This window comes from Rattus rattus, chromosome 1 (genome assembly GCF_011064425.1).
Source record: "Rattus rattus isolate New Zealand chromosome 1, Rrattus_CSIRO_v1, whole genome shotgun sequence".
Lineage (NCBI taxonomy): Eukaryota > Metazoa > Chordata > Mammalia > Rodentia > Muridae > Rattus > Rattus rattus.
The window spans coordinates 4,276,936-4,291,456 of NC_046154.1; the positions used below are offsets into that span (position 1 = coordinate 4,276,936).

At 43.6% G+C, this 14,521-nt stretch overlaps 1 protein-coding gene across 3 annotated transcripts in view; it reads left to right on the plus strand.

The window, feature by feature from the left end:
* The first annotated feature begins 3,525 nt into the window (after nucleotides 1-3,525).
* The window catches only part of Ubap2 (ubiquitin associated protein 2), an 88,264-nt gene continuing 77,268 nt past the window's right edge, over nucleotides 3,526-14,521 (plus strand). For 2 of the 3 annotated variants that reach the window (XM_032892448.1, XM_032892465.1), the window contains exon 1: nucleotides 3,526-3,605. The gene's annotated coding sequence lies outside the window, so the exon portion shown is untranslated. Of the gene's footprint in view, nucleotides 3,606-5,375; nucleotides 5,402-14,521 lie in introns of those variants that run through there. The other variant, XM_032892458.1, reaches the window with a different exon arrangement.

Below are 14,521 nucleotides of genomic sequence, written 5' to 3' on the forward strand. Positions count from 1 at the left end.
TCAAACCTGGGTCCTCTAAACAAAAGAAGCCAGCACTCTTTACTGCTAAGTCACAAGCGCCTGCAACTCTTAACTCCAGAGGATCTGACACCTTTGCTCTCCAGGGGCACAGACACTGGTGCACATTCTTGTACACATACATAATTAAAAATAACAAAATAATTGCGGCTGGAGAGATGGCTCAGCATTTAAAAGCACCAGCTGCTCTTCCAGAGAACCAGGATTATATTTCTAGCACCTACATGGCAGCTCACGACAGTCCAATGACCTCTTTTGGCCTATTCAGGCACTTCAAACACATGGTGCACATGCATGTATACAGGCAAAGCACACATGCACACATAAAAAACAAAAAATAATAAGAGTGCTACTTGTGATGCCACCCATCTTTAATCTTAGTACTTGAGTGATGGGAGCAGGTGGATCTCTATGAATTTATGACTAGCTTGTCTACATGGTGAGACCCTTTCGCAAAAACAAAAAAACAAACAAAAAACCCCCAAATTAAATAAAAAAATAAAGTAAAAAAACTTAAAATAAACAGAGTTTATTTTAGTTTTTGAGGCCGGGTGGTTTACTATCTTGAGCTAGCCCAATTCAGTCTAAATAGACAGGGTTTCAGGCTGGGGGTAGGACACAGTCATAGAGTGCTTGTCCGGCCTGCTTGGGGTCCTGTTCAATCACCCATACCAAAATAAAAAACAAGACCCAGAGTCTCCACACGTTTTCACTCTTTCTACTTATTTTCTTTTTGAGTCAGCTCTACTACAGTCAGGCTGCCTTGAGTTTGCTGTGTGGTTGAGGGTAAACTCCTTCTGAACCATCTACCACTACTTTCCTCACTTAGAGATCGAACTAATGTTACCATATACACAGCCCCCACAGCTAGACCCCTAGGGTTCTTTGTGTAGCCCTCTTTAGGACTCCTGGAACTCTCTCTGTAGACCAGGCTAGCCTCTCACTCAGAGATCCTTCTTCCCCTGCCTATGAGAGATTAAAAAAGTGTATGTCACTAGGCTAGCCTTCTGCCTACAAGGGCAAGAATTTAATGCATGGACCACCTGTCCCCTCTCTCTCCCTGACTCTCTCTCTCTTTCTCTCTCTTCTTCTTCTCCTGAGACAGAGACTCTCTGTGTAATCCTGTTGGGCCTGGAACTGGTACTGTAGACCAGGCTGGTCTTGAACTCAGAGATCTGCCTGTGCCACCACTGTCTAAGTCTTTGACTTTCAATAGTGGATTTAATTTTTTTTTTAAATAAATCTTTGACTCATACATTTCTATAAAACAAGGAGACATAGAGACTGAACTGACCAGACACAATGTTAGTAGATCATTGGCCAAGAAAGATAAGATACACCTACACATGAATAATCAGGATAATATGTTCTTTTTGTTCTGCCTGTAAAATTCAGGCAGAAAAACAAAGACTTCCCTTGAACTGGGCAGGCCTGTTTAAAATTTCAATTGTCTAGACAGGTAGGCTAAATAGATTAAGTCTATTAGTAACTAGCAAGTTAGTAATTAGCACTGTACCCCCATCAGTATAAGAAAAATCCCTTTTCCATCTTGCTTAAACCAGCTGCACCTTATGGGTATAGACAGAGTGTGAACATAATTCTGTTTGTTGAGGGCTTATTGTGTGCCAACCAGATAGTTTATATAATCTCTTTCTCTTTCCTGGGACAGGGTTTGCTGTTGTAGCCCTGGCTGTTCTGGAACTTGCTCTATAAACTAGGCAGGCTGGACTCAAACTCAGAGATCAGCCAGCCTCTGCTTCCTGGGAACAAAGGCTTATCCCACCACTCTGGGCTACTGGACCTCTTAATTTTTACAGTCCAGGAAAACTCAAACTGAGGTAATGTTTACTGAACTACAACGTTGTAGATGTATTTAACCTAATACGCACTCATAGTCACATTATATTATGTTTCAATGTATAATTTTTTTTTTTTTTTTTTTTTTTTCTTTTTTTGAGCTGGGGGACCGAACCCAGGGCCTTGCGCTTCCTAGGTAAGCTCTACCACTGAGCTAAATCCCCAGCCCCCAATGTATAATTTTTAACAAGATGCAGTTCAGCTGTTTAGAACACCTGTCTTTCCAGAGGGTGTTCGTTTGATTTCCAGCACCTAGAATATGAATTATAACTATCTCTAACTTCAGTTTCAGAGGATCCAATCCCATTTTCTGGCTAGGCATGCATATGGTGCATATATGCATACAGGTAAAACATCCATACACATTATGTATATAATAAAATATACATTTTATATGTATGTATATTTGAAATATATTATACTAACCAGGCATGGTGGGTGGCTCTTGTGTGTAATCCCACCACTTGGGAGGCCAAGGCAGGATGACTGTGGAGAGTTAGAGGTCACCAAGTACTGCACAATGAGGCTAGGTTAGTCTGGGCTGGAGTGAAAGTGTTTTCAACATTTGTTTCTTTTTTTTTTTTTTTTTTTTTTTTTTTTTTTTTTTTTTTTTTTTTTTCGGGGCTGGGGACCGAACCCAGGACCTTGCGCTTCTCAACATTTGTTTCTTAAAGATAAGCTAGTGAGTGATTAATCATCATTTGAGTCTAGCGGTGGTGTCACACGCCTTTAATCCCAGCACTCAGGAAGCAGAAGCAGGTGGATCTTTGTGAGTTTGAGGCCAGTATTGGACTACAGTGAGTTTCAAAACAGGGAAGCCCTGTCTCAAAAACCTAAAAAACTCTTCCTTTCCTATTTGCAACACCGGACCGATCTTGGGCTAGAACACGACTGTATAAATCTCTAACATCGCGTAGGCGCTCAAGAAATGGTAGTCGTTTCCTGTAGAAGAGAGTTGGGAATGCAGAAAGCAATCCGCATTTGAGTACATTGAAGTCTCGAGGCCTTCAGCGGGAGGACGTTCTGGGTGTCTCGGTTTGGCGGCTGGCCGTTGGCGTTTTCCCGCGCAGAGGGCAGGGCGGAGCGCCAGTCCCGCAACGTGGTAGCTGAACCCACTCTCCGCCAGAACTACACCTTCCTGCAGAAACCACGCTGGTTCGCTTGGCAGGTGGCACCCAATGGTACTAGCTCGGAAGCTAGCCATGCCGTGCTCGTTGGAGCCAGAGTCAGAACTTGTATCTACGAGCTCGCCGAGAAAAGGCGGCCGCAGACAGTGCTTTTGCCGCGCAGCACGCTGGGAGTTGTAGTTCGCTCCCGCAACGTCTAGTAGCCAGGCTTGCTTTGAGTGGCTGTACCCTGTCACGTGACGACAGAGACGCACGCATCGGGTATCTTGCAGTGTCTCTGAGGTCATCATAGAGCGACCGCACGCCTTAATAGTGGGTTCTCTGTAGGCTGTGGATAATACGACCCTGAAACTCCGACCACACGCAATGCTAGCATCCCCGCCGCCTCCACATAGTCCCTCTCGCTCAGCTCCCAGAGCTGTGTTGACCAGCCGGGTAACCGCGTTCAAGCTTCAAGTACTGGCTCCGCCCTCTCCCATGACGTAGGGATCACGTGACGGGCAGGGCCGCCTCTGCCGCCGCCGCCGCTTTGTAAGAGGCACATTGGCAGGTAACGAGCGGCGGCGGCGGCGGCGGGTCCCGAGTCCAACGAGAGCAGCAGCGGTAATTGCCACACTATCCCCTTCAGTCTCTTTTCCAGAGCCATGAACCCTGCGGTGTATGCTTTCTGAACCTGGGCTTAGGTCTTCTGAACTCCCAACCCCCTTTGGGATGCCCCAGCGTCTACCCGGGTGGACCGGGCCGAGCTTCCCTCGCTGGCTTCATGTTTCTGTAGTGTGTCCAGGCCTGGGCACTCTCCTTCTTCTCCCGCTCAGGTTGCCCTGTGCTTCCTGCTCCCCCCAGTCCTAGTTGGCCGGCCCCACCCAGCCCCAGGGGGCGCCTTCCCCTCCCCCACTTTGGGTTTTTATCCTGGAGGGTGTGGTTTTCTCTCCCACCTCGGTCCCGGCGTGTTGGCTGGAGCTTCTCCGCCACGCTGTCGCCCTCATCCTGACCACCTTTCCGCTTTCTCGTCTGGCGGCGTTCCTGGGACTGGTCTTAGAGCCCAACTTCTGCGCTCTAGTCTCTCCCTACTTAACCTGAAGGCATAGTTCAGTTTTACTACTTTTCATTCCTGAGGTCTTTGGTGTTAGTTGAAACTCAAGTTTTCTCTCTCCTGCCCTGTTCTTGAAGTCTGTTTGTGTCATAGTTTATTCTTTAACGTAAGTTAAGAGTGCTTGTGAACTGTAAAGCGTGCCTGTTAGAAAATCAAATGCTAATTCTTGAACCTGGTGCATTCCAACTCGGTTTTCCTTACCAGTTTCTTTATCACTTTACTATCCAGTTTTCCCAAAACCTTTCCCCCTACATTTTCAGTTTTAGTTGCCCAGGCATAGCAACTGTCACCACTCAGGACTCTTGTTTTCTCTTGGGGTATTGGTCTTGGAATTCTTCCTGCTGTTTCTTGCTTTAACATAATCTCATACGCCTTTCTACTTCATTTCCAAGGTGCACATTCTGCCTACTCCTACTTTTTACTTTTCTCCAGCAATTGTGTACAGTAATAATTGGAGCTTTGGTGATTCCATGAAGTACCCAGAGATCATCTTTTGGAGAGCATTCCTTTTTGGGGGGCGTTTTTGAGAGAGGGATGCACTCACTCCCTAGCTAAGGCTGGCTTTCTATTCAAAATCCTCTTGGCTCTGTCTGTCTCTCTTCTCCCTCCCTCCCTCCCTCCCTTGCTAGTTTTTGGAAACAGGGTTTCTTCATGTTGAGGACTTGCTTTGTAGACCATGCGGGTCTTGCACTCATAGGGATCCACTTGCCTCAGCCTCCCAAGCACTGGGATTAAAGGCATGAGTCACCATGCACCTCTGGCCTCAGTCTTTCCATGCTAGGATCAGGTTGCATGGATTACAGGCAAACATTACTGTGCCTGGTTACAATGAACTCTTTGCGTTCTCTTTCTTTGTTTTTTAAATTTATTTATTATATATAAGTACACAGTGCCAGATGAGGAAGTGGAAAGGTGTACACTGTCTTCAGACACACCGGAAGAGGACATCGAATCCCATTACAGATGGTTGTGAGTCACCATGTGGTTGCTGGACCATGTGGTTGCTGGGAATTGAACTCAGAACCTCTGGAGAACAGTCAGTGCTCTTAACCACTGAGCCATCTCTCCAGCCCTTTTTCTTTTTTTTTTTTTTTTTTTTTTTTTTTTATAAATCCCCTACCAATGGGCATGCCAGTACTCCCTCTGAATTGTCTGGTTTTTGTTGTTGTTTGTTTGTTTATTTTTTAAACCTCCCTTCAGTTTTTCCTCGGTGTGATCCTGACTGTCTTGGAACTTACTTTGTAGACCAGGCTGACCTTGACCTGGAGAGATCGCCTGTCTCTGCCTTCAAGTGCCAGGCTTAAAGGCGTGAACTACCACCCACCATCTGGTGCTTGTTCTTAGTGTTGGTTTTTTCCAATAAAGGTAGAAGGGAGGTGACTCTCATACTCTCACACCTAAGTTCTCCTGTAGTGTAGCTTGGACATTGGGCGGTTCTTTAGTATGGTCTTTACCTCTTTTAGGGAAGAATACATCCTACTCTTGGGAGGTTGTCCGATATATCTTGTCTGCCTTCACGGCCTCTCTGCTAGGGCCATTTTCCAGTAGCTTTGAGATTTGTCTTACTGGGCAAAGGTGTTTCCCATTCTACACTTGCGTGCTGTCACTATTTTTCCTACTTAGGGTTCATTTAAGTTCTGTAAGAGATCCCTCCCCTCATCCCTGGTGGGTGACCTGTATGTTTCCCACACTTCTGATCCCTCCCCCATTCCTTTCCTTGCTGCCTCTGACCTTCAAAAACTAAACATCTCAGAGAAAGGGAGATTGTTTTGTTTGAAATATGGGTGGAAGTAGTAACATGGCAGAGAATGAGGCCATGAGAAAGGATTGTGGTAATTGCTTCTCTGGCCTGTTTCCGGCTGCTCTGGTTTCCTCTGGTTTCTCTTTAAATGTGGGTCCGGCTAGCCATGATCATATGGAACTTCCTTTAAAACTACCCTTTAGAACGACTTTACTGAAGTGCTCATCAGGAATCTCTCTTGGTATTAGCTTGAGTAAATTTTACAGTTTGAGGGAGATGGTGGAAGAACATGGCTACAAGAGTGAGTTTATTTAAATTAATGCTCATTTGAGATGATGTTTTAGCCAAGATATGTAGCCAAGCTGGCCTCAAAATCTGCCAGCTTCAGTTTCTCAAGGGCTGGGAGTATAGGCATGTGACATACTATTCTGGCTTTGTTTTAAGTTTTGCTGTTTACCCCTTAAGGATATAAAATGCATCTAGAAAGTTTAATCCTGTCTTATAGTGTAGATGTGGTCTAAAGTGATTTTACTTTCCATTGTTAGCCTTGACACTGTGACATTGTTTTTGTTTGTTTGAAACAGGGTCTGCCTGGGAGTCTACTTGATGTATTACTTTGTAGCCAGGTTGGTTTCAAACACATTGATTAGCCGCCCGGTTCTCCAGATGCCAAGTGCAGCATTATGTGTCTGTGCTGCCATGCGCATCCTCTGATGAGAGTGCTGCAGCTTTGTTTGTAAAATGGGGGGTGGAGGTGAGCTTAAAGGAAGTCAAAGGAACATGTCACCAAACTCTCTCTGTGGTAGATAGAGTTCTACTAGTTCAGACCAAGGAATCCATCTTTTTTCAAAGTCAACCAAATGTATCAGTTCTCAGTCTCCACAGTCAGAATGTATAAGACTAATGTTTGTGCTGTTCTCCCTTAAAAAAATCATCTTTGTTTTATGTGTGAGTACACTGTCACTGTCTTCAGACACACCAGAAGAGGGCATCAGATCCCATTACAGATGGTTGTGAGCCACCATGTGGTTGCTGGGAATTGAACTCAAGACCTGTGGAAGAGCAGTCAGTGCTCTTAACCACTGAGCCATCTCTCCAGCTTTTAGATTATCTTTTGGGCAGTGTTTCTTCCAGAGTTACCTTTGCTTTTCCTTGATTTGGGGGTGGGGTGGTGCTGGTGATTGATTTGAGGATGTACCCTGCAGCAGAGCTGTATCCTCAACTTCCTGTACTTTGTACTGAAAGGAGACCTTGAAAATACTGTCTTTGTTTGTTTGTTTGTTTTCTTTTTTTCTGGATCTGGGGACCGAACCCAGGGCCTTGTGCTTGCTAGGCAAGTGCTCTACCACTGAGCTAAATCTCCAACCCCTGTTTTGTTTTTTTAAAGTCAGGGTCTTGTCAGCCTTGAACTTAATGGGCAGCCACAGATGAGCTCAAACAGACTCTCCTGTTTTTCCATTTCTACCTATTACAGGTGTGATCCACACACACTTGTCTGGAAGACTTTGATGAAGCATTGAAGACCAGGTTTTGTGACTTTTTGGCTAAGGGACATAGTTGCTTGTGGACGGAAGTGAGTTTGAGTTGGTACCCATTTAAGTATTTGGAATTGAGGCAGGGAACAGGACTTGTAATAAGCAGCAAAGTTTCAGTCAATAAATAAGCAGTAACCTCCCTTTAAAAGTTGGTAGAGTTGGGTGTGGTGGTGTATGTCTTTAATTCCAGGGTTTAGGACTTGAGAAGCAGAGGCAGGAGGATGGATCTCTGTGAGTTTGAGACCAGCCTGGTTTACAGAGCATTCCAGACAGCTAGGGTCCACAGAGAAACCCTGTTTTGGGGTTGTGGGAGAGGTAACTCAGTTTTAAAGCACTTGCTGATTTTCAAGAGGACCCGACTCAACTCCAAGGATTCACATGGTGGCTCACTGCTGTTCATAGTACTCCAGTTCTAGACTGATGCCCGGCCTCCTTGGGCACCAGGCTTCTCATGGAATGAATGGAGATACATGCAGGTAAAACACCCATAACACATTTAAAACAAAAGGAAACAAACCTTGTAGACCAGTAGTGGGTAAAGGCACATGCTTTCAAGTCAGTGCTGGAGCTTGATCCCTGAGGCCATGGCAGAGAGAGAGAGACGAGACTTCTGCTAGTTGTCTTCTGCCCTCCACTTACACACTGTGGGGCTTATTCACACACATGAAAGTTAAATATTAATGGTTTTACAAGTTAGGGGGCGGGGGGCCTGGAGGGATGGCTCAGAGGTTAAGAGCACCGACTGCTCTCCCAGAGGTCCTGAGTTCAATTCTCAGCAACCACATGGTGGCTCACAACCATCTATAACAGGATCCAATGCCCTCTTCTGGCATGCAGATATACATGCAGATGGAGTACTCATATACATAAAATAAATCTTAAAAAATAAAAAGGGGGCTGGAGAGATGGCTCAGTGGTTAAGAGCACCGACTGCTCTTCCAGAGGTCCTAAGTTCAAATCCCAGCAACCACATGGTGGCTCACAACCATCTGTATTGGGATCTGATGCCCTCTTCTGGTGTGTCTGAAGATAGCTACAGTGTACGCATATACAAAATAAATACATCTTTAAAAAAAAATAAAATAAAAAGGTGTTAGGAATGTGGGGGCTATGGGTGAGATTCAGTAATGGAGAACTTCCTGCCCAAGAACAAGGCTTCATCCTCAGCTCCAAGAAAAAAAGTTCGCAAGGCCCTGGGTTCGGTCCCCAGCTCCGAAAAAAAAGAACCAAAAAAAAAAAAAAAAAAGTTATTTTTCTTTATAGACATCTAAAACTTGTTTCTAAAGCTTAAAAATTAATATTTTTCGGGGGCTGAGGAAATGGCTGAGTAGTCTAAGAGCAGTTGTTGGTCTTAAAAGTCCCAGGTTCAATTCCCAGCACTCACATAGTGGTTCATAACCATCTGTAAACTCCAGTTCTGGGAGATCCAATTCTCTCTTTTGACTGCTTCAGGCACTAAGCACACACATGGCGCACATATGTGACACAGGCAAAATACACATGAAATCAAATTTGAAAATCCAATAAAAAATAATTTTCTTTAAGAAATTTTAAAGATTTGTTTTAGTTTTATGTGTATGAGTGTATTGCCTGCCTGTATACTGTGTGGGGGCCTGGTGCCCATGGAAGTCAGAAGAGTCATCTGATCCAGTGGTATTAGAGTTACAAATGTTTCTGAGCCACCATGTTAGTGCTGGGAACAGAACACAGGTTCTTTGCAAAAGCATCAGTGCTCTTGATACTGAAATTCTTAGCATGCCTCAAGAATACTCTTAAAAATTATTTATAGAGGAGATTTCTGACTTTCTTTTCTTTCCTTCTCCTTCTTTCCCTCCCTCCCTCCCTCCCTAAGGTTGGGTTTTGTTGGATAGCCCTAGCTGATATGGAACCTACTAGGTAGCTGAGTTGAGGCTCCTATCGATCCTCCTGTCTCAGCCTCCCTTATGTTGGCTGAGCTTAAAGGCAAATGCCACCACATCTGGCTTAAATAGGCATTTTTAAGGCCTCCTATTTGGTTGTGGTATAGGCCTGTATACATCTGTAACCCCAGCCTGCAACCCCAGCAGGAGGGTCTTCATAAATTTGCTGATGCTTTGCCTGTATAGTGTCAAAAAAGCAAACCAAAACAGAAGCTTACTTATTCTCTTGTCCCAATAATTTTTTCAATGAAAAGTCTTACCTTTTAGAGTGCATATGGTGGACACACATAGTCTAGGTATCTAAGATTACTAGACTTACCTGTGATACTGAAAGATATATTGGGTTTTAGTATGCTGTCTTAAGAAGCAGCATGTTATGACAATTACAATCTTTTTTTTAAGATTTGTTTATTTAGTTAATGTATATATGAGTACTCTGTCCTCAGACACACCAGAAGAGGGCATCAGATCCCATTACAGATGGTTGCGAGCCACTGTGTGGTTGCTGGGAATTGAACTCAGGACCTTTGGAAAACAGTCAGTGCTCTTAACCACTGAGTCATCTGCCCTGACCATATTTCACAGTAACGCTGGGGCTGTCAGTATTCTCAACATTAGGTTCAGTGACTGGAGCGTCTTTGTACAGGAGGAGGTAAAGGAAGAAAAGGGGGTGGGATTGCAAAGGAAATGGGGAGCAAGGGAATTAATAGAGAGAGGAAGAACTATCCAGCAATTCTGAACCATCACATTCTTCTCCCATTTGTTTTTTAAGTGTGCTCATTTATTTATGTGTGTGTATGTATGTGGGTATGTGGACATGTGTGTGCACCTGTGAGAAGGCATAGGAGCTGGGGTTGCAGGCAGAGGTGAGTTTACTGATAGAGGTGCTAGGAACTGAACTTCTGTCGTCTGCAAGAATAGCCTCTTGTAACTGTTGAACTGGCTCTGGCCAGAGCTATCTGTGGCCCTTGGTTTTGTTGAGACAGTTTCTTTATGTAGCCTATGCTGTCCTAGAGCATATGTATTCTAGACTGGCCTTGAACTCAGATCTTTTGCCTCTACCTCCTGAGTACTGAGATTGTCATGCCTGGCAATCCATTTATTTTTGAGGCTGGATTTTAGAATATTACTTTGGCTGGCTTGGAGCTTGCTGTGTAGACTAGGCTGGCCTCAAAGTTTCTGTGGTCTTCTACCTCTGCTTCCTAAATGCTTGGATTAAATTCCTGGGCCACTGTGTCCCCCACTTCCCCATTCCAGATAGCTGTCAAGGATGGATGGCCCTGAACTATGTCTGTACTTAAAGACAAGAGGGTCAGCTGTGTTACTTGTGGCATTCCTTCTGCCAGTCTCACATGTGTAGGAACACAGGAGTGCTCCAGATTCTGTGAATAGTGGATTTCATTAGGATTTAGAGCAATTGTTCTCAACCTGTGAATTGTGACCCCTTTGCAGGTTGTGAAAAGACCCTTTCACAGGGGGCTAACTCAGACCATTGGGAAAAAAGGAGATTTATATTACTATCCATAACAGTAGTGAAATTAGTTATGGAATAGCAACAGAAATAGTTTTATGGTTAGGAGTCACTGCAACATGAGGAACTGGATTAAAGGGTCGGCAACATTAGGAAAGTCGAGAACCACTGCTCTAGACCTTTTGCTGAAGCTTAGCTTCCTGCTTGGGTTATTTATTAACTTGCCTTTAGAACCTTTCTAGATTAAAGTACTATTGTATATATACAATTCAGTAATATCTTGTATTTCTGTTTGCACATTTTTAAAAAGTTAATTTTTTAATTTATGTGTACATGTGTGTGAAGTACATGCTGTCTGTGTGTACCAGCATCATGTGTAGGTTAGCTCTCTTGTTCATGTCTGTGGCAGCTGGAGTTACAGGCAGGTGTGAGCTACCAGTGTGGGTGCTGGGAACTGCAACACACATTCTTTAATTGCTGAGCCATCTCTCTAGTGGGCCCCCCTCCCCCCAGCACTCCTAGCTGGTCTGAAATTTTTGTGTGCCAGATTGGCCTTGAGCTTACAGAGGTTCCTCTTCTCAGGTGCTGAGAAAAGGCCTGCTCCACTATGCATATTTTATACCAAGTTTCTTTTTTTTTCTTTTAATCTATTCCCATCTTAAGTTTTGAGAAGCTGTAGAAACATAGAGCATAAGGAGTTCCAGGACAGCTAGAGCTATACAGACTTTGTCTCAGAAAGTAACAGGCACGTTGCAGCTCTGTGGTGGTGTTTGCCTAGACCTTCCTTGATCCCGTTCCTAGCACAGATCCCAGTAGTGATTGGAAAATCTCTCTGTATGCTGGGGTAACCCAGGTATCACACGAGTCAAAAGCCTTGTCAGTTCAGTGGCCATTTACTCTCTTATTACTACAGAAGACGGCAGTGTGATGGAGGCAGCAGAGCAAGATGTGTCTGACTAACCTCTAGTGATCAGCAGGACAGGGGATGACAGGCTTTATTTGTTAGCCTGGGGTGATAGCTGCAAAGCTTAGCCAGTGCACTAAGTCATGTAATTACATGCTCAAAGTGAACTTTGTTTGGAACATGCCCTAGTAAAGTTATTCACTATTTTTAATAAATATGGTGAGGTAAGCAATTTGAATAGATAAGCATATGTTAATTCTGTAATTATTACCAGTTATAGTCAAACTTTAGAAGTCCATTATCTTTTTTAGGTTCCCCAAAGGCTTGGGAAACAGTATTTGACCAAGGTTTCTTAATCTCAAAATGAGTAGATTCCAGGACTTCTGACTTGTGCTTTTACTTGCACTTTAGCACCTTGCCTGTCTGAGACACTGGTGACTGGGAGTATAGCCGGGTGCTATAAGCAACAGAAAGGACATTTAACCCTTTACAGTATGAAAGGCTGTGCCTTGATCCTAGAAGAGGAATAGAGATGGGTTCTAGAGGTGATGGTGTCTTTGAACTGTGTATTGTTCACTAGACTTTTCACACCTAGTTTTGCCATTGTACTATTTATTCTATATGTAGGCGTTTAGAATTGGTTGCACTTGAGTTCTGAGATTTAATACAATAAGCTACTTTTTTTTTTTTTTTTTTTTGGTTCTTTTTTTTTCGAGCTGGGGACCAACAGGGCCTTTGCGCTTCCTAGGCAAGCACTCTACCACTGAGCTAAATCCCCAACCCCGCTACTTTTCTTTTAAACACCCCCCCCCTCCAGTTTTAAATTTTTCATTCTGATTTTAGTAGCTTTTGATTCCGCATGAAGCCTTCTGCCAATATGTATGTGCCCTCTGAAGTAGTTAGGCACATACATTGAGCATTTCGTTTTCTCGAATGAACTGTGCCTCTAGCCTTCCTTTCTTTTTAAATGCTGGTGTTCTAGGTCACCACAGCATTGCCCATATAAGCCGTCTTACCCCAGGTAAGCACTGATGCTAGCAGAACACGTTTTGTGGCAAGGGGGACGTACTAAAGGATTGACTTGTATATTTCAGGAATAAGAGAACTAAATAGTGCTGATGAGCACTTGTGAACAAAAGGAAACAAGGATGGCGTTCTCTGTCTAAAAGGGCACGGGAAGGATGTCAGAAGTTATGTTGAGCAGTAGAGAGAGACAGATGCAGGAGAGCAAGAGGGAAGACTGCTGGATCCTGGCCTGAGGGTAGACAAAGTAATAGAAACCAGGTTGAAGGTGAAGCAGGTGGTTAGAGAAGAATGAGTGTTTTCCTTAGGGAGAGAGAGAGTCATTGTTTATGACATTGAACATTTAGTTTCCAGTAGTGATTGAAGGAAAACCTTTTCTGAGTTTCGGTTTTGAGGTTTTCCGCATGGAGACAGCAGTTTAACATATATTTATAATTACCACCAGGGAGTACTTCTTTGAGTAGTGTGGTAGGAGAGTTCCTTATTTAAGGGATTTCGTGAGAGCTGGCACTGGTACGTACATAAGTATCAGGTATATTAATGTTTAAATGGATTACATGACTTGATTGGTACATTTTTTTAGGTAACACATTAAAAAAAAAGATGGTCTGGTGGAGGTGGTGGCCTACACCTTTAATCCGAGCACTTTGGAGGCAGAGACAGGTGGAATCTCTGAGTTCCAGGCCAGCCTGGTCTACAGATCACAAGTTCCAGGACAACTAGAACTACTACACACAAAGAAACATGGTCTTGAAAAACCAAAAGGCAAAAAGAAAAAAATTGGCACAGTAAAATAGTAATAAGGATGCTAGTAGAATAAAAGCAATATTCTTTAGGAAAAAATTGCATCTTGGGCTGGAGAGATAGCTCAGTGGTTAAGAGCACTGGTTGCTCCGCTATTCCCTACAGCTACATGGTGCTCACAACTATCTGTAATGGAATCCGATGCCCTCTTCATGTGTGTCTGAAGATAGTGATAGTGTACTCATACATAAAGAAAATAAATAAATCTTTAAAAAAAAATTGTAGCTCCTTGAGAGGCAGAGGCAGATGGATCAATGCCAGGCTTTCTATAAAGCAAGTCTGGAACCAGCCAGGGGTACACAGAGAAATCCTGGGTTGTGTGTGTGTGTGTGTGTGTGTGTGTGTGCATGCGTGTTTGCGGCAGCGGAGGGGGGGGGCAAATCAACAACCAGCAAATCATAGCTTTATTCTGATTTGTGAGCAAAGTTGAAGAGCTGACTAAAAAACTGGGACCAGTTGAATGCTCATGCTATAGGCTGAGGCAGGAGGATTGCTGAAACTTTGAGGGTAACTTACAATATTTAGCAAGTTCTCAACCCTTCCAAAATCAAACTAAAACAAAACAACTCAAACTGAGAGAGAACTATTTTAAGATAAAACTTTTTATTTTTGTTTGTCTTGATAAGACTGGTCTCAAGACTTCCAGGCTGACTCTGAACTTACTATGTAGCTAAGAATGACCTTGAATTTCAAATCTTCTACTCCCCACATTATAGCCTAGCACCACCACATCTACCTTAGGTGGTTTTGGGGAAGAAACACTGGACCTTGGGCACACAAGGCAAACATTATAGGTTTAGTTTTGGATCCTTCTGTTTTAGCCTTAGCTGAGATTACAGGTAGGAACCACTTCTGACAAGTTAGTGGTGTTACAGTTCATTTGGTAGAGCGCTGCCTAGCATGCAGAGGAAGCCTTGGATCTTGATCCTCAACATAAAACTAGATGTGGTGGTGTGTAATTCAAGCCAGATTTGCTTCATGAGACCTGTAATATCTATAGATTGTATACTTTTTTCTTGAAATAGCTTT